This window comes from Haliaeetus leucocephalus, unplaced genomic scaffold (assembly GCF_000737465.1).
Source record: "Haliaeetus leucocephalus isolate CR32 unplaced genomic scaffold, Haliaeetus_leucocephalus-4.0 Scaffold722, whole genome shotgun sequence".
In the NCBI taxonomy this organism is placed as follows: Eukaryota; Metazoa; Chordata; class Aves; order Accipitriformes; family Accipitridae; genus Haliaeetus; species Haliaeetus leucocephalus.
Genome location: NW_010973158.1, coordinates 4,627,721 through 4,647,176, shown reverse-complemented (window position 1 = coordinate 4,647,176; position 19,456 = coordinate 4,627,721).

The following is a 19,456-nucleotide window of genomic DNA, read 5'->3' as shown; positions in this document are numbered from 1 at the left end:
TAACAACTTGAGTTGAAGCCTGACTAGATATAAATCAATCCTGAGTTTTACAGTTTTACAGCAATCTCACTCTTTTTTATAGTGGGCTTTGTCATAAAATTAAATAAATTTGGGCTGGGTTTTTAGATCAGTTTTTTAAGGTTTATGGTTGGTGTTTTCACTAGACATCACCAACTGTTTAAGATACATGTACCTATCAAACACACATATATATGTTTTAGCCTTTGCACAATATTTAGAGGCTAAAAACGATCATGAAATGCTTAGCTGTACCTTTTTTATTTTCTTGTTCCTATGACTAGTTTCCTCTAAGGAAAATGTGACATGTTGGATGACTTCCATTTTCTGTTCAGAGAGGAAGTATACAGGACAACTAACGTTTGGGTTTTCTGCTAATCTTTAGTCACTGAGGAACACCTGCAGCCTAACTGCTAGTTTGTTCTGCTGCTCAAGGTCTATAACTATAAAATGCATTGTTCAACAAGGGAAAAAGTTGACATTACACCACTTGGGAATAAAATAATTTCTAATTTATATGTAGCAGTGTAAAGGAGGCACACAGAGCAGAATAATTCAAAAGAAAGATAAGTAACCATTTAGAATCATATACAGAAAGCCTACTTCTTCCTAAGCCAGGAAGATGAAAACTGTGAAAAAATTAAAAGACTTACTTAAATTCTGCTTTCATTACAGTCACACTACTGCTGCAACCTGCAAGAAGAAAGCAGGAGGGAACAAAATCTCCCTCCTACTTCGTATTTCACCACTGGGTTGTATGGTGTTGCACGTGTTAAAACAAAATACCTAATTTGCTCTCTGATAGAATGAGATGGCTTTTGTATGATTAAGTGGCAAATAAATACAGGGAATGGACCCAGGTACCTACGAATTCCCAGAACAACTCCACAAATGTTTCCACACCACAGAGGAAGAAATATTCTCTGTTCAAGATTTCTGGAAGATGTAGGGCCATGGAGATACCTGTGACATAAAACAGTACATGTTGATATTATGCATTTCACAACAGATGACCACATTCCAAAACATTCGAGGAATGTGCCTGCACGACATTTACATTACTTCATCTCAGTTTCATACATGTTGAGGTCATGTTTATTCCTCATGCCTTATCAACATCGTAACATCCAACATCAGCCACTGACTGGTTTTCTGTCATACCTTACAATCTATAGACAGGCAACCTCCATGAACTTTTTCTTCTTGGCCTTCACATCTCATGCTATGAATTCGTTACATCACTGGGGGTTTTATGACAGTTTCAATTGTATATTATACATGTAATGTAGTACATTATTGTAGAATATCAACACCTCAATGAAACTCTCAGAAAATCAAGATTAGGATCAGGATTAGACTAAAACTAGAAGCAGCAAAAGAGAGTCAACAACTCCAAAAACTCCAAAATGCTTTCTGATCTTCTAAAAGTTTAGAGTACATCCTAATCATAGGGGGTTTTGTTTAAGAGGAAAACAGTTGCTTGTGTATATTACAATTCAAATTGTTTTCCTTTCTTATCTTACTATATTAATACACTGATATGTTGTACAAACATCCCGTCTGCTATTTCTCGACATCTATAGTAAAGCACGCATTTCTTTTTTTTAGGCTCTGTGCTGAAGAAAACCTGCCACTCTCAAATATGGGAAGGGAGTAATGGGAAAGTCCCATCATAGAGAGGTGAGAGCCTCTCATCAGAGGAAGGAATGCAGGCTTCTCTATTCAGAAAGACACATGAGATGAAAACAGGACTTCACAAGAAAACTGTCGACATTTTCACTATTAGGCAACACACAGAAAGAGTGGAAAAAATGTCAGGGTGATGTCACTTGCATGGATTGCTGCTCATCAGTCAGCTGGTGTGCAGAGGCTGACTAGAGAATGATCTGACTGTGGATGGAGGAAAAATGTAACTTGGTCCAAGGCTCTGTCTTTCAGAGGAAGGTTTCACAATAAATTTGAAGCCTTTCATAAAACTGACATGTCTGAAAATAACTGAGCAAATACAAATTGGTAAGATTTGTTCTTATTCCTCCCTCTCTGACATTATCTCACTGCATGACCCTAAGCAACTCTGTAACCTCCTGGTGCCTCAAGTTACCTACTCTGAAAAGTCAGACTGAGGATGTTGGCCTTATCTGAGCAGGTTTCATCACAAGTCACTATTTTCAGAAACACTTCTTGTTGAAGCTGATTGCCTAGGCAATTTCTACAGACGGGGGGGAAAAAAAAAAGAGAAACAAGGACTTGCAAAGTGTCTTACATCCTATTCAAAGAGAGGTGTAAAATATCAGAGTGCTCTGATTCTCTTCAAAAGCCTTGTCTGTCTCTCCAGTGACTATAGAGGGAGTCTTGATGACCAGCTTAAAGCAGATGCCTAAAATAGAGGACAATGGGTCTCATTGTTAGGAACCGAAATTAAGATTTATCATTTAAATACTGCATTCCTGTGTAATATTTGTGTGCTAGTAGTTCTTCCATACATGCACCCTTATTGCACCAATAAACCATGTATTTATAAATAAAATGCCCTCTTACCTTTAATCTTCAATCTTGACAGCAGTGAAGGATTCAGAAAAATCTCATGCTGATCCCTCTGCTTCAGTCCTGCCCTTAGCAGAATTTAGTTTGCTTTTACTCATTGTCTGTGATCTGATTTGAATTAGGTGTCTGCTTGTCACAACCACTATGTTCTTTCTCAGAAATAGCTCCTCTGCTGGCCTCTGCAATTGTGTTACACTTCATGCCACCTCCTTCCAGGAGTCCAGGGTACTGCAAGGGAACAAAATGCATTTTTGAATCCCCAGTGGCAAGAAATGAACCCACTATTCTGGCCAAACAATTACAAAAGATCCAATATACTGTTCAAAATGTGGGCTTGATCCTGAACTCTCTACTTGAGTAATGCTAACAGTGAAGTCAGTAGAAATTTTATTTAAATAAAAATGCAGTTCCAGGGGTTTTTTTAAACTGTGAATTTATTTTTATAAACACCAGTATTCTATAAATACATATGAAAGTATATATACATGCGTGCATGGGTTTTGTGGAGTAGAGGGAGATTATCAGAGCTAGGAGTGAGAGTTAATCATGCAACTCCCAGTGACTCATTACAAAACCCCTTTGTTGTTTTAAAACTTCCCCCATCATCTAAATCTTTTTCTGATTTGGTAGAGCTGTTGCAAAGGGGACATTTCACTAGTGACAGCTGTTGTTTTACATTTTCCTTTAGCTGGCAGGTTAAAACAAAAAAAAGAAAAGTGTCAAGGAAACGATGAGAAGTAGGGAGTGAGGGCAAACAGGCAGAAAGCAGCTTCCTCAAGATATCTCATAAGGGAAGGAGGAGCAAATCTGCCAGCTGTTCCAGAGAAACTTGTAGTCTCTAATGTTCCTTTTGTGCACTTAGTTAGTTCAAATGATATTCATTTTAAGCTGAATGCAATGTTTATTTTTTATTTTAATATATTCTTTATATAGTCATAGCCATGACCTTTTGTGTAGACAGATGCAGTTATTTGCCCATTTCACTGAAATGCATCAGACTATTTACTCTGTAACAAGTAACTTTCCTGAGTTTTGTGAGTTATGTTATTAAGCTGCAGAAGACTGATCTTTAAATCCATAATATCAAGTATTTGTTCAGTAATTGTATTGTCAAAGGCTTTGTTTGGCCTACAATAACCTGCAAAGCTGCAGAGACCACAGTGTTAAAAAGGACACAGTGTCTTAACAGGTGATGCTTTTACCCAAGCTTTTCTGCAATACATACAGGACAGGTCATGGTTTGTCCAAATTATAGTGACTTTGCAGTCCTACTGACTCTGATAGAGGATACGACAGGATTTTCACAAAGGTAAATGACAGCCAAGTCACACTGCTTTGAGTGAAAGGTAAGAATTTCACACTGTTAAATTAGGTAGGTCTTAGTATCCCGACAGCTCATTTTGCACCACCTACGATGCATTATACTGCACGGTGCAGGTCTATCTAAATCTGTAGCATGCATCTACAAATTTGAGTTGTCCAAGCTTGGGTAGATAAACCGAGCAGGGAACAGTACTACATCTGCAGCCTGTACTTGCCACATTTCAAATCCTACACTCTGATGTGTGACTTCTTTAGAGCTTTTATTTTAAAAGTTTCCTGAAATAACACCCCAGTATAAGTTTTTTTCCCTTAACCTCATTCCTTTAGAAGGCTAAACCTTTCTTGCTTATTTCCTCCCCTCTCCAACAAAAATAGAAAGAAAATAATCATTCCAAAGTCGTTATCCAGCATTAAAAAATTCTGCAAAGGAAGTGTGAAGTTAAAGATATGTAAGCTGTGCACACCACCTACAACTGAGAAATAAAGTCCAACTGAAATGGACTCCAAGTAAATGCATTTTGCATTACTTGCTGTATTGTCTTTTTATGCCTGTCCACTCTTTGCCAATAAGCCTTACAGTATCCCCATATGCCATTCTGAGATTATTTATTTTTATCAGTCACATACTATGAATATTACCTCTTCAAAAAGGTAATCAGCATTCTTTTGTCTTTCTTAGGAAGTCTTTTTTGTTGCTTTTCCTAAACTAAATACATTGCTGGAGCAAAGGCAGGACACTTACTGTGTTTCAGAACTGATGTTTGGTTCATATCTTTGGTAATGAGGATTTGACAGTTCTAGTTCCTCATATTAAATATATTAGTACTCCTTATCCCTTGGACAGGCTTGCTCTTAATTTATGAAGCCCATGACATTTTGCTTCAGTGAACTCCAATGCAGAAAACCTGGCAAGGTGCTAGCCAGGAGCTGTAACTTCTACGTTGCTAAGGAAACTGTACATACATAAAAAAGGAAACAAACATTTTAAATGATCCACCACTCCAATTTAAGCCCCTTGGCAATTTTTACAGATTTCATGTGGTTCTATTCTGAAGGGACTAAACCAAAGACCCTTACAACACTTGGCTAAAATATTCTGTATCCGTCAAGTGACTTCCCAGTAACAGAGTTTTAATTGCACACCACAGAAATGTGCACTATACTTTTCAAGATCTATCACCCTGTAGCCATTGTCATATGCTCTCATCTGTTGCAGACAACTGTGAGGAGGAAATTAAGATGCTCCATGCAACAGCTTCATGGTAGCAAAGAAATCTGGTGGAACTAAACACTCCTCTTTGGAATGGCTGGCACAAGACTGTATTGCCAATGCATGCCATCTCTCCACACAGTACCTTTGTAAGGGACAAGTTTAAATAAGCTAACACTCTGAAGCACTGTTTCATTTGTGCAACAAGTAATTGCTTTCCATTTTGCACACTGCTCTGCCAGATTTCACAGAAGTTATTGCAGTTTCATGCACTAAATGCTGGAGGAGAGAGATCCTCAATAAAGCTGGGAAAAAACTTCAAGAATTTCCTATGGAGATTACCAAATACATTGTTTCAAGACAATTCACAAAGAAATGTTGGGGGGCTTTTTGACTTTTTCAAAGGCTGAAATATCCCTGAATTTAATAAATAAATAAATAAATAAATAAAAGTTGCAAAGTATCCAGAGCATCTCTTAATATCATGAGATAGTCTCTGATGAAAAAAATTTTAGTTCACCCTTTTCTGCCTTAAGTAATTCTTTCTCAAATGCAAGAGTGGCAGGAGTCAGAAGTAGCATGCAGAGGAGGCAGGGAGAACAGGCAATGAAGTGATGAGAGGTAGACAACAGTACAGCTCCTACCCTCAGATAGGTAATGACATGTCACATTCAGTTCCAGGGATCATATTTCCATTTTTTGCAAATACTTTGTGATGGAGGTTGGAAAGGGACACAATATGCTTTGTTGTGGGAGCCCTAGGACTTTTCTCCATGTAGCAAAAAATTCAAGCTAAACAAGAGTATAATACACATATTCAAGACTAAGGTTGTCTGTGTGAGAGAGTTATGCTTGAGGAAGCCATCCCTGAAGACCCGTACATGTAGATAGACCTTTAAAGAGCTCAGTCCATTTCCTCCTCCATACAGTGACCTCAGCTGACTTTTCACAATGTCTGCCTTCATGAAGGAAGTCTTGTGGCTAGAAAAGAGCCTTTTTTTTCTATTAAAGTAGCTGAGACACATCTAAGTGATAAAACCAGCACTAGTGAACAGAAGCTAAAGAGGAAAAAAAATAAATAAGAAATACAGCACAACTTTACAGCAAGGGTGACTGTCCCTTCATATATATCAATCGAAAAGAGGAGACAGACAAGTGGCAGCAAGGTAGATTCATATTAGACATATAGAAAAATTTCTCCCCAGAGAGAGTGGTTAAACACTAGTGCAGGTTGCCCTGAAAGTTTGTGGGATCTCCATTCCTGGTGATTTTTAAAACTCAACAAAAAAAGGCCTCTGTTACCTGATCTAGCTTTGAAATTACTCCTGCTTTGAGCAGCACATTGGACCAGATGACCTCTAAAGGTCCATTCCAACTTAAGCTATTCCAAAATGCTGTGATGGTCTCACTGCCTTTCATACCTTCGTATCAAAATGTATGCAGTTCTAGAAGTGTTACATCGTTAACCAAATGAAAGTAACACTTGAACGTAGACTATGACATGCAAAATAAATACAGTACCTGTGACAGAAGGACAGAGCAGGTGATTCAGAGTTCCCTTTTGGTCAACAGGAATATATATAAAAATGTATGTACATACAAACTTACTGACTTAACCAACAAAATAGAATGCAAAAACCCCACTAGTTTATTTTTCCCTCCAACCTGAAGATCAGCAGCACAGAAATATGTTTGCATGACACGCTACAGCATTTAGATCATCCCTTCCAGGGCCAGCAAAGCTGAAAATATTGTAGTACAATATTGTAGTTCATAGCTACAGTCAGACCCAGCTGGCTTTCCTATATACTTCAGATAAAAGAATGAACCAGACATGAAGCAGGTAGGGACAACTTTTGGTATCTGGATTTTTTTAAACATTGGTTTCCATGCTGAAAGATAACATTTTTTTTAAACATGGTTGCACATATTAGACTTCAAGAATCTGAAAAGAAAGAAAATATAGTAATGGGAAAAGAAAAACATAAAAAAGATTTTTTACAAAATTTATTTTCTTAAGAATGTGAATCTACTTTGGAAAAGGAATGGATTTTAAAAAAGAAAAGAAAGTCCTTGCTCAGTGGAGCCATTCCTGGAGAAATTCCAGTTTAAGAGAAAAGAATAATGTAGGTAGAAACAGAAAACCTTTTAAATTTCTGGATTAAGAACTGGACTCCTTGAAAATTTAGAATTGCATTATTCCCCCCTGCACCAAATGTTTATGAGAATTCCTAAAGGCACATTAAACTGCTTTTCCATCTCTCATGTCCCAGAATTGTTTTTAACAGTGTGAAAGCACCAGGATTCCTTACCCTTTTACCAAAGAATAGGAAGGAACTTAAGCAAAACAGATTTCAGCATTGTAATGAAGGCCTGGATGCTATCGATTTAAGTGGATCCTGCTAATTCCCTCTACTATATCATATGTGCCACCCTCTGAAGTAGGTAATAAAACTGTGTACCAGTACATCCAGAAATACAGTCCTGTGTTGGATTCCATGAGCATTAGCTAACTGGAAGATTTTACACTTTTTAAAAGCTAAAGGAGCACAGTAAAAGAAGTTCTGCTCAGAGCCAAAACATTGCAAGTTTTGAAAGAGACTTTACAGCAAGACAAAAGCTTCCAAAACAGTTTGAGGAAATCTTAAAGATTTTGGATTAGTTCCAGTGTTACTTAATAAATGACAATTTTTACACAAATGCAGCATTCACGAAACTCTAGCTTTGTTCACTCTTTGGCTGCAGGGCCTACTCGACACCAAACAGCACAGCAGAAGGGAGGAGGTGCCATGTTCTCTCCAAGCTGGGGGCACGCAGTGTACTGCTGGTGTTCCCTTCAGATCTACAATACCCAAAGCTTTTCCAGGGACATTGCCGAGCCATGCCGCCCTGGTCCATGGCCATGGCCCCCTGCCACTTCTGCCCCATTAGGACGTAGACGACTGACATAAGGTTGGTGAGTTCTGGTTACTGTCTTCACTCAATTTAATGCATTTTAATGTAAAATCCTAACAGATTGCACTCAATGATAGCAAAGGAAGATTAATCTGCAGCATCTGGCTTCCAGACTCTCGATGAGAAAGAGTAAACAGGCTGTATTTCTTAAAACAGGATAACCAATTGTAAACCAGCAAATACGCTTTTGTTGTCTTTAGGAGATGCAGAAGTAAATCTTATTGTCTGCTACCGTTATCACTGTGAATTTGCTGAAGGGGAAAAAAGCTCCACCCTGGCACAGAAAAGAGCCTCCTGCTTGCTAACTTTGACATTTTGCTGTTCCTCACTAAGGGTTCTGCTTGTGCAACCCCACCAAGTTTCCCCTACGTCACTCTTGCAGCCTGTTTCCTGGTCACTTTGGCCTCTGCAGGAACTTGGCAAACTTCTTCTCCATGTGGATGCTTATGTGTCATAATAAATTGTCCCCTCCCATCCATCCGCCCACCCACCCATTTAATAAACATGCAGAAATGACCTAGGATTTCCTCCACAGGGAATGGACAGCAAATAAGTTGACTCTGGCAGCGATCTCCACATTTCAGGGACTTTACACACTTTCCCCTACTATCACAATGTGACAACCCTTCCACACACACTGCTGGTTGTCCAGCGTAACAATAGCTTACAAATATCATCTTCCCCAGTTACTGTCCCATAACCAACTATCATTTTCCCCAGTCATTGTCCCTCGACCACATGGGTCTTGATCATATGGATACAACTGCTATTATTACACCAATGTTAATGAGTCCCAAATGGCTGATACATTCTTTCTTTCCCTCCAATCTCTAAAAAGCATCCCAGTTTATAGGCTGGGACGGGCAGACACAGCCAAATTGTCCTTCCTTCATATTTCTCCCCCAGGCTCCAGAGTCCACATCTAAAATAATAATGCCTTGATTTCAGTAGATATTTAGCTTAAGAAGTGGGTGAAGATTTCAACATTTATCCATATGCAGAAAAGAGGTGGCCTAACATGGGATTCATCTGACTATCTTAAGTCATCCATATCCTAGTTAGTTGTTCTACTAATGGGTGTCAATAAACCATGGAGAGTGCAGGCAGTCCTAGCCCATCAGTGATCTCATCCCAAATCAGAGACAAGAGGTATTAGATAATTTAAGTACAAACTTCTCTCCATTGGCTATAAAAAGTCTGTATAAGCTGCCTTGATATAAATATGTACAGCGCAGGCAAGTGATACTCCAGTGTCTCATGCCCTTCACATAAATGGCTAAACAAATACTAAACAAATCATTAAAAAAGAGCCAGAATACACCAGTTCAGTGCATCTGACTCTTGATTCCACTCTCAAAGCTGATGGTAGCCACTGGAATAATGCATTAATAGTAATACAGCACTTCACCCACTGCCAGGGAAGAGCAGTTGGTCTCCCACATCAGACAAAGCTTTTAAGGAAGATGATTCAGTCACTGAGAAGTTGATCAAAACCCATATCAATTAATGCAATACTGGCCTGTATTAGACCTGCAGATCTGTTGCCACTATGAAGAAGGGTCACAAACAGGCTATCCTTTGGGCTGTATTCCAAAGACTGCAATTTCAGCATAGGTCTGTGTGCTGGAAGTTGTGTTCATGCAACTGTAACATTTGCAATTTTGCAGAAACTACTTCCTTGTTTTTTGCATTTTATGTAACTATAAATCTACTTTTGTTGTTTATATGTCTAAAATTTGAAAGAATCAAGATCCAGATATCAAGATCTTAACAGACTACTGTTCAAAGTGGTTCTGAATGGTGAATGTAACATACTCCTCCTAGAAAAAGTCTTCTGGCTTAAAGAAGTAATCTACGGAAAATGGGTCCTCACATAATTCTGTAATTAGTGTTTCTCAGACCTGAAGATAAAGCGATGCTATTTAATCATCTGGGAATAAACTGCTTAATAAAATATTCTACACAGAAAACACAGGATACAAAGGAAAAAAACAGGCAGAAGATTCATTAATCTACAAACAAATTATCTATAATTTGTATAAAGCAATCCTGGTATTCAATACATTCTACATCAAAATACTTTGATCCCTGGGTTGGAATAGAGAGCAGCAGGATGTCTGAGGAAAGGGAAGTTCTGGGTTAAAGGGTGAGTGAAGGCAAAAGACTCAGAAGAGCAAGAGGTACAGTGGAAAAGGGAAAAACAAGAATTAGAGATGAAAAGGGTCAAAAATATTCAAACATTATTCAACAACTAAATTAAATCAGTCCTGTCACCAATGAAGATGAACTGTTAGGATGACAAACAAGTATATTAACTCTGGAGATATAATTTGCTGTTCAAGCTCAGATGACAAATTGTTCAAATATACATTGTTTCAAGCACATTTCAAGCCAAAGAGAAAGACTCTAGAAGATACTTAGTGTGTATTGAGCACTGCTGCCCTGCAATGGTCCAGTCAGATCTGATTAAGTGGCTTCCCTGGGGAAGAGAGGGGAACAGGTGGGAATTTACTCTTCCAGAAAACACACTATAGTGACCTCTGGAATTGAGAAGGAAATATTACTCTACCAGACTTCTTAGTAGTTGAGCACTGCATTGCAGATGTTAGCCTAAATCTGCCTGCTCAGGGCTACCTTCACATCAGTACAGAATTCCCAGCATAGAGCTGCATAGTTAGCAAAACATTATGGAGAATCTCAAGGGGGGAAGCACATCTCCTTGCTTCAATTCTTAAAATATCCAGCTTCCTACCACGTATGTCTCAGTGCTCTTGGCTATTTCAGTGAGTAGAAGGAGAGTGCCACAGGAGAAACATATCTCACAGAAGACTGATCATTATTGTTTTGTTGTTAAGGCTCCAGAAGGTGATGTTAGAAAGAGCAAGACAGTGATTTGACCATTTAGAGAAGTCATGCTGGCAGTTACTTTTAGGGAAGCATGCTAAGACCATATGATAGGCTTGAATGAAATCATCCACTGGGAGGAGGGGGAGGAAGAAACAGCTAAGAAACAGTGAAAATAAGAAAATGGCTTGCTTCTGCCATTTGACACCATGGAGTAAGTGGATTTAATTCCATTGAAACTACTTCAGCCCTTTCTCTTTTCAGAGAGTCATAGATTTAACATTATTTTTTATTACCCATTGCTCATTGCTTTTTGGTGGTACTTTTTAGAGTTTGAAAAATCATGTCAGGATTCAAATTTCAGTTACTTCAGTTACTTTTTTCAGCATGTTATAATCCCAGACTCTCAGGATAACAGTTCCTTTTTTAACTAGAGGCAGTAGACAGGATATCGCCTTGGACTCCAGCCTTGCTTTCCACTTGGATATACCAGAGCTCGTATTTAGTGACCTTCCTAGTGTGCCACAAGACTTCACTTCCCCCCACTGCCTCATCTTTCAAGAGCACTTGGAACCTGAACAATTAGACACTTCTGTTCCATCATAGTATTTCTTCAACCCTGCTATCATAAAGGTTAGCTTCTCCTAATTGCTGGATCATCTGATCTAGCATTCCCCAAATCCAATTTTTCTCAGAACTTCATGTTAAACTCTTCAGTCAGTTAAACTACTGGATTTCCAGAGAGCCCTATAACTTCAGTGGTATTTCTCTTGACTTGCAGCAGCCCACAAGGAGGGTCTCATCCATGTCCTGGTTTCGGCTGGGATAGAGTTAACTGTCTTCCTAGTAACTGGTACAGTGCTATGTTTTTGAGTTAGGTATGCGAAGAATGTTGATAACACACTGATGTTTTCAGTTGTTGCTAAGTAGCGTTTAGTCTAAAGTCAAGGATTTTTCAGCTTCTGATGCCCAACCAGCAAGAAGGCTGGAGGGGCACAAGAAGTTGGCAGGGGACACAGCCAGGGCAGCTGACCCAAAGTGGCCAACGGGGTATTCCGTACTGTGTGGTGTCACGTCTAGTATATAAACTGGAGGGAGTGGGGAAAGGGGATCACCACTCCGGGACTAATTGGGCGTCAATCAGTGGGTGGAGAGCAATTGCACTATGCATCATTTGTATATTCCAATCCTTTTATTATTACTGCTGTCATTTTATTAGTGTTATCATTATCATTATTAGTTTCTTCTTTTCTGTTCTATTAAACCATTCTTATCTCAATCCATGAGTTTCACTTCTTTTCCCGATTTCCTTCCCCATCCCACTGGGTGGGGGGGAAAGTAAGTAAGCGGCTGTGTGGTGCTTAGTTGCTGGCTGGGGGTAAACCAAGACAGACATGAAATATCAAGATACGTCACTTCTTACCTTGTGAAACACATTTATCCATTACTACTGCCTCTTAGCTTTGGGTCATTAGAAATTGTTCTAAATTATTGTCACCCAAGGTCTTAAAATAAGGGAGCAGTAAAGTTCTGTGTGACAGGAGCACAGGACAAATTGAGGAAGGGGGAAATGTTGAGAGAGCCTGGTGCTGAACAGGATCACAGGAGGAAGCTTGCGCCAAGAACAATGTACTGGTTAGGAGGGCAAGGGCATCAGTGGAGTCTGTGACATGCTTCTGGGATGTCTGAAAGAGAAAAGGCTCCATACTCAAGTTGTAGATGCACCATCAAACACAGCCTTTTTTTTTTTTTTCCCTAACGAATGGTCTCTATCTCACTTCCACCACTTTGATTACAATACGAACAAATGCTTAATTAAATGCAACAGTTTGTCCCTGGGGTGCTCTCTAAGAGGGAAACATTCACATATTAAACTGAAGAATAGCAACGTGGCTGCTGGGATGACATTTTGTTGGAATTATGTTGCCAAGTCCTGTTTTTCATGGTGCAGCATGTCAGTGTGCTATATACTTGGCACAAAACTAACTCTTTATAGAGCTTTTGTTTGATTTTTTTTTTTTTCTTAAACAAGATCAATGTTTGGAAAAAGAGCCAAAATAAATGTAAGCCTCTTTGTTGGCAGCTGTGCAAGGTTTTAGGTGCAAGTTTTCAGTTGATTTCTGCCAGGAACATCTGCCTTGAACTCATTTTAGTCTTACTAAGGTTGTCACCCTTCCGAAAGGAATTCCTGTTTCCCTTCCTTTCACACACATACACACTGCTTATCAGGGCATCTAGAGGAACACACAGATCTCTGTGATTAAAAAAAAAAAAGATGGCCTGTCACTCATCATATCCCTCGGATTCAACAGAAAGGAAATTCATTTTAGTGAGCATTGAAACCAAACAATAGCAACTCTGCAGCTGGTTTCAGGGGTCTGATGTCAACAACACTAAACACATTTTTATCTCATTTGAGATTTATTGAAAAAGCAGAGTGCTTGATAAACAGTGGCTGACAAAACCAAAACAGATTAGCTCAGCAAGTAAAGTAGGAGGAGAGGAGAATTGTGGCATACATACTTTGGAACTTATCAAACATTTATTATAAAATATTAGCTAGCTGAAACATAATTTCTGTTAAGATTTATCCATAAAGTTACTTTTCTTTGCTTATGTATAAAAATGACAATCTTAATCATTAAGAAAAATATATTTTTTTGAGATTTGTTGCATTTAAAGCTGTTAGAATTAAAAGCAGTTATCATCAATCTTTATTCATCCTCTCAGCTAACAAACCAACCTTCTTGTCTCAGAGTGACAACATTCAAAAAAGAAAAAAACCCCAGCTATTCTTTGAAGCTTTCAGAGATGACATAGTCAAGGATTAGTTATAAAATATTTTTGCTTGCTTTGTAAGAGGCAGTATGATCCAATTGCTTTTTCTATTCTCTACATGGGATCTTCCTGTTTTCCCTAGCTCCCACACTACTCTTTCTTATCTTCTATAAGAAATCCAGATGGCTAAGTTTTAGGACAGCCCATGCTTGATGACTAATGGATTCATGCAGAGGATGTTACGTTGCCTGAAGAATAGGCAACGAGTAAACAATTAAAAGATTGTTTACACTGCCTGCAAAAAAAAGACAAACTTCTGAAAATGCCTTTCACAGCATCCAAATCCCACCCTCCCATTCACAACATTCTGTAACTCTCTGAGGATCTTTCAATACTTTCCAGTATTTCTTAACAGCAGAGTGCTTCAGTGCTACAAAATACATTAAAAAAAAATGCTTTTAATGCCCATCAACATGAAGTGATTTTCATTAAAATGTGCAGTATTAGATAGCTCATCTAAGCATGAGCATGGTCAGCCACTGCTCAAATTCAGCCCAGACACGGGGCAGTACATGGTACCACCTGTTAGCTCTGCAGGAGCCCTTATACATGGAGATGAATGTGTCTGCTGTGCTATCTCCAGTCAAGAAACCTGGAATCAAGGCAGAGATGCAGAAGTCCACATGGAATATTGTCAGGGTTTGAAAGATTGGTGAATTGTGTAAGCTAAATCTTCCCACGGAAGGGAGTGGGAGGGGGAGGGAGGAGAAACTTGTTTCCTCTAAAGGATCAAAGCAGAAAAGCAAATCCAAACTCATGAACTAAAGGCAGTGCATCATCTTAGGCTACATCTGTGTTAATAAATTAAATTGTGCCAAAGAACATTTCTGAGCACCATGCATATTGTTAAAACCGTCTGTGGCATGGCTTTGGATTAAATGAAATAACATTTTCTGAAATACAACCATATGGGCTGGCTGGTTTTTGCATCTGCAGTGTGTATGTTCAAGAGAAAATCCATCCATACAAAGGTGACTAATATCTCAGGAAGAAATCTCTTGAGGTAGATAAAGAATGGCAGAGGAATAAGGATTACAGCTATCATACCTACAAATAAATACAGTTACAGTGAGGGAATGCTTATATACTTTATGAAGTAAAAATGTAATACCAGGATTTACAGATTAAGTCAGTTTGTAAATTTATGCTCTACTAGATGGGCTAAAGCTGGTTAACATTGGCAATAAGCAGCACTGTAAATTGACTAAAACATTGATGCTGTGTTGGAAACAGTGGGGACTAGCACAAATGATAAAGAGAAAGAAGAAAAAATAAGGCAATTAATATGCCATCTGATGTATCCCCCTCTGGGAAATTAACATTAAAAGACTTTCTACGTGATTTTTCAGAAATTATATTCCTTTGCAGTTAGCTTTTATGTAATACCCACTTTAAGGCAGTACACACTTCACGCTGTCTGGAGGCTTTTTTCCTTCAATTACTAGCCCCTGCTCAGGAGGAAGATGTCAGCAGTCAGTCAGGACTTCCACAGAGCACAACAATATTCCCAAGAAACAATAGCAATCACCTGGTCCTATAGTGACTTACTAGGAAAACTCTGCTTTTGGTTTCCAAGTTTGGACAAGTAAAGATTAGATAAGTGTACCTGTTACCTGGAAGATTAAGAAAAAACAGAAGCATTGTTTTCTATCATTGACACAGCTAAGACCTTTTAACTGTTGCACAATTATCTCCAAACCCATGACAATATGAACTACAATGATCCCAAATGTAAATGAGTAACCAAGCAGCTTTTGAAAGGCAGAGGAGAAGCATATTTATGGATTGATTGCATGCTACGATACTAGATAATGCTATCATACAAATAGCAAACATTCCCTAGCTGCTACCTCATGAGATCAGTTTTACTGCTAACGCAGGCAGGCAGCTTAGAGGCTCTCCAGGCATGAAAGTGCATACTGTCACATCCAACGGTGCACACAAGGTTAACTCCTCTGCTTGTTTTATCATTACAGGACAAAAAAGGGGAGACTGTGTTCCCGCAAATGATATTTTGGAGGACAGAACAGGTCCATGAACACAGCTTGCCCCCATTTTTACCTCTGCACAGTGCTCGCTCCATTTACCTTTAAGAGCTCACTGTCTCAAAGGTCCAATTTCTTCAGTGTAACTGTAACTGCTTTGCAAAACAAAGCAGCCTTCATCTGGTTTATGGAGCTTCTTAACAATTTTCCTTATGTAAGGCAAAACTCAGGTAATCCACAGACATGAAAGCAATGCCTTTTCTGTTTGAACATTTCATATTGATGGAAGGAGAGCATCTGAGGCAAATGGAACATAGTTAAACATCTGCTCTTAGAGATATCTGCTTCTTGCAACTCTCTTTAGGCTGCTCGAAAGAGTGCTAGAGTCTTTAGACCAAGGTTAGACCAAGAATTGGAGGGTATGAAAGGGAATTGCTGCCACCATTTTAGCAAAGTGTAGCTTGGTTGTGGCACAGAAGGGTTAAGCTCTGGCTGTCAAACTTGCACTACCGGAATCATTCCACCAGGCTTTCCACTCATAACTACCTTAAGCAAATACTTTTTCACTTCCAAATGTTTTTACTAGATTTGAGCAGCAACTAAAGAACAATACTGTTGAATTAAAATAGCAATGAAAATCCCATGTGCTCTGCTGCTGGTGGAGCTTTTGCATTCATTAGTCATATTTCTATCCTGTTTGACTGTGTAGTTACTATTTTCTTTCATTCTTTTTCCAGAGGCTGCCTATAGTTACGGGTGGTAATAGTTATTGTTTCCATTGTTGCTTTTCTAGTGCAGTGCCCAGAATGGCATATTGCTTTGCTATACGTAATAAAACATTAACACAAAAAAAAAGCATAGAAAGGATCTGCCCACTAAAATAACAACAATATGCCTCTGGCATAGGAACAGTACTGAAAGCCCTCCATCCAGGACTTCCAAAGATTTTTCTGGATATGCAGACACATCACATACAGAAGATTAATAGTTGTATATATTGATTTCTTAGCTCATTCCAGAAGACAAGAAGGAAAAATGGGAACCACTATGAAAAACAAATAAAACACCCTACACCTGCTTTTATTAGTGTAGTGTTTGTTAACAACAAAACTTCACCTATCCTGAAACTTATAATGCTGTATTGGAAGGCATAGTTATTTAACACTGAAGATGAATGGTCTTCCACCACATTGAGCTGCAACTGAAGTCAAGGACTAGTCAGCAGTGAACTCTCCCTCTAGGGCTCAAGAATGAGGTAGCTGAGATCCCTCAAGTCTGTAATGCTGTTATTATTATTTTCCTTTCTCATCTTCTCTAACAGACAAGCAATGTGGGGCAATTATGCACTCCTCTGCAGTAGTACACCTGGGTTAAATGACTATGGAGAAGAATGCCAGCGCTGACAAGAATAGAGCTTCTTTATTTAACTACAACCTTGGCTATCTTTTCTTTGTGGTAGCTGCAAAGCAATTTCTACTACAACAGAAAAAAAAAAAAAAAGCTTGTACCACCAGAAGCAGCAGGAGATCAGGGTGAAAGCATGAAAGAGCACATATGCACTAAGCTGCCACGCTCCATGCTCAGAATACTCCAGGACTGATGGGATCCTCTCCAGCCCACAGACCTCCACCGTTCCATCCTTGAGCCATTTGTGTATAAACAAGCCTGACTTTTTAATCCTTCAAAGTACGGCTGTATCCTTCAGTGTAGGATATTTTCACCCTCTTATATTAGACATGAGACTTAAGTGGTTCAGCTGATTTTCAGGTTTGTCTACATAGATAATGAAAGGCATCTAGTGAATCACTCATGGAGCGAGTTGAAGTTTGACCTCTCTCCCTTCACCAGCCATTCAGGCAGTTCAAAGCCTTCTACCTAAATTCAGGCTGCCTGAGTGTCTTTAAGTGAGACATTGTAACTTCCATTATTGAAATACAAGACATCAACACAACATTTACATGTGGAGACGCCAAGATAAAACCAAATCCATTTCATCTCCCCAAGAGAAACTCAGACAAAATAGAATCAAGATTCAAACTAGTCCCCAAACAATTAAAAAAACCCTTAAATTAAATTAAATTTAATTTAAAAACTATGAAAAAGAGAAAAATACCACCAAAAAAAGGAGACAAAATTATCACAATACATGCTACCTTCATGGCCTAATATATATTTTCCTTTAACAGTATCTGCAACATTGAGAAATACAGTGCAATCCCATGTCACAGGTGGGGATTTAATATAAAAATGCTAAGACTCAGAACATGTACTGTTTTCAGATTCATATACTCAAATTTAAGTGTCAGCTTAGTGTTAGAATGCTACAGTCCTAAATGCTTTAGTGGGAATATGCTTAGATAGGTCTCCTTCAGGTCAGATCAGAAGCCTGTGTCATTGGAATGGATCTTCCAATCCCAGCATTAGACCACTGCCTGGGACTACTGGGGAAGTTGTCTTCTAAGGCTGGTTTGAACAGCTGAATGTGTTTTTTGCCAGATGATGTTATGTAAACCCTCTTCATAAAACTTATATCATAATCATGGACGGATTTCCAGACATAGGTTGTGTGTCCAAATATTTAAAAACACGTTTAGGAAAAAGTGAAACAAAAGACACAGGGAGAAGAGAAGAGAAGAGAGAAGAGAAGAGAAGAGAAGAGAAGAGAAGAGAAGAGAAGAGAAGAGAAGAGAAGAGAAGAGAAAATATTTCAGCGGGAAGGGACCTACAATGATCATCTAGTCCAACTGACTGACCTCTTCAGGGCTGACCAAAAGCTAAAGCATATGGTCAAGGGCATTGTCCAAACTTCTTTTAAACACTGACAGGCATGAGGCATTGACCACCTCTCTAGGAAGTCTGTTCCAGTGTTTGACCACCCTCTTGGTAAAGAAATGTTTCCTAATGTCCAGTCTAAACCTCCCCTGGCACAGCTTTGACTCATTCCCATGTGTCCTGAGACTGGGTAGCAGGGAGAAGAAGAGCTTAGCACCTCCCTCTCCACTTCCCTTCCTCTGGAAGCTGTAGAGAGCAATGAGGTCACCTCTCAGCCTCCTTCTCTCCAAACTAGACAAGCCCAAAGTCCTTAGCTTCTCCTCATAGGACATGTCTTCCAGCCTTTTCACCAGCTTTGTTGCCCTCCTCTGGATGCATTCAAGGACTTAACATTTTTCTTAAACTGTGGGGCCCAGAACTGCACATAATACTCAAGGTGAGGCTGCACCAGTGCTAAATACAGCAGGAAAATCACCTCTTTTGACCAGCTGGTGATGCTGTGTTTGATGCACCCCAGGATGTGGTTTGCCCTCTTGCCTGCCAGGGCACACTGCTAACTCCTATTGAGCCTGCTGTTGACCAGCTCCCCCAATCTTCATTTGTTTTCTGCAAGAGTCTGTTTAAGTTCCTTCTTCTTCTGTAGAGAGAAAATGAAGCTAAGAACCTTGCAAGGGTCAGGCACACAGATATTCACCTAAGCTTTTCTATTTCAAATGCACACAGGCTGAAAAGATAATCTTTTAGTCTTTGCTTTTGCAAGCTTCATGCTTTTCACCATGAAAGTTCCCATGACATTTCCATAAGCAAGCCCCTCACCATTTCCAAGAGCTTTCACTGGCTTCTTGCAAACTGGAGGAAATGAGCAATGGGTATACCACAGCCTGTGGGAATCTTCAGATCAAAACCTCCAATAATCATAGCCATTAATAACTTTCAATATAATGCTACTTAATAACAATATCATTGG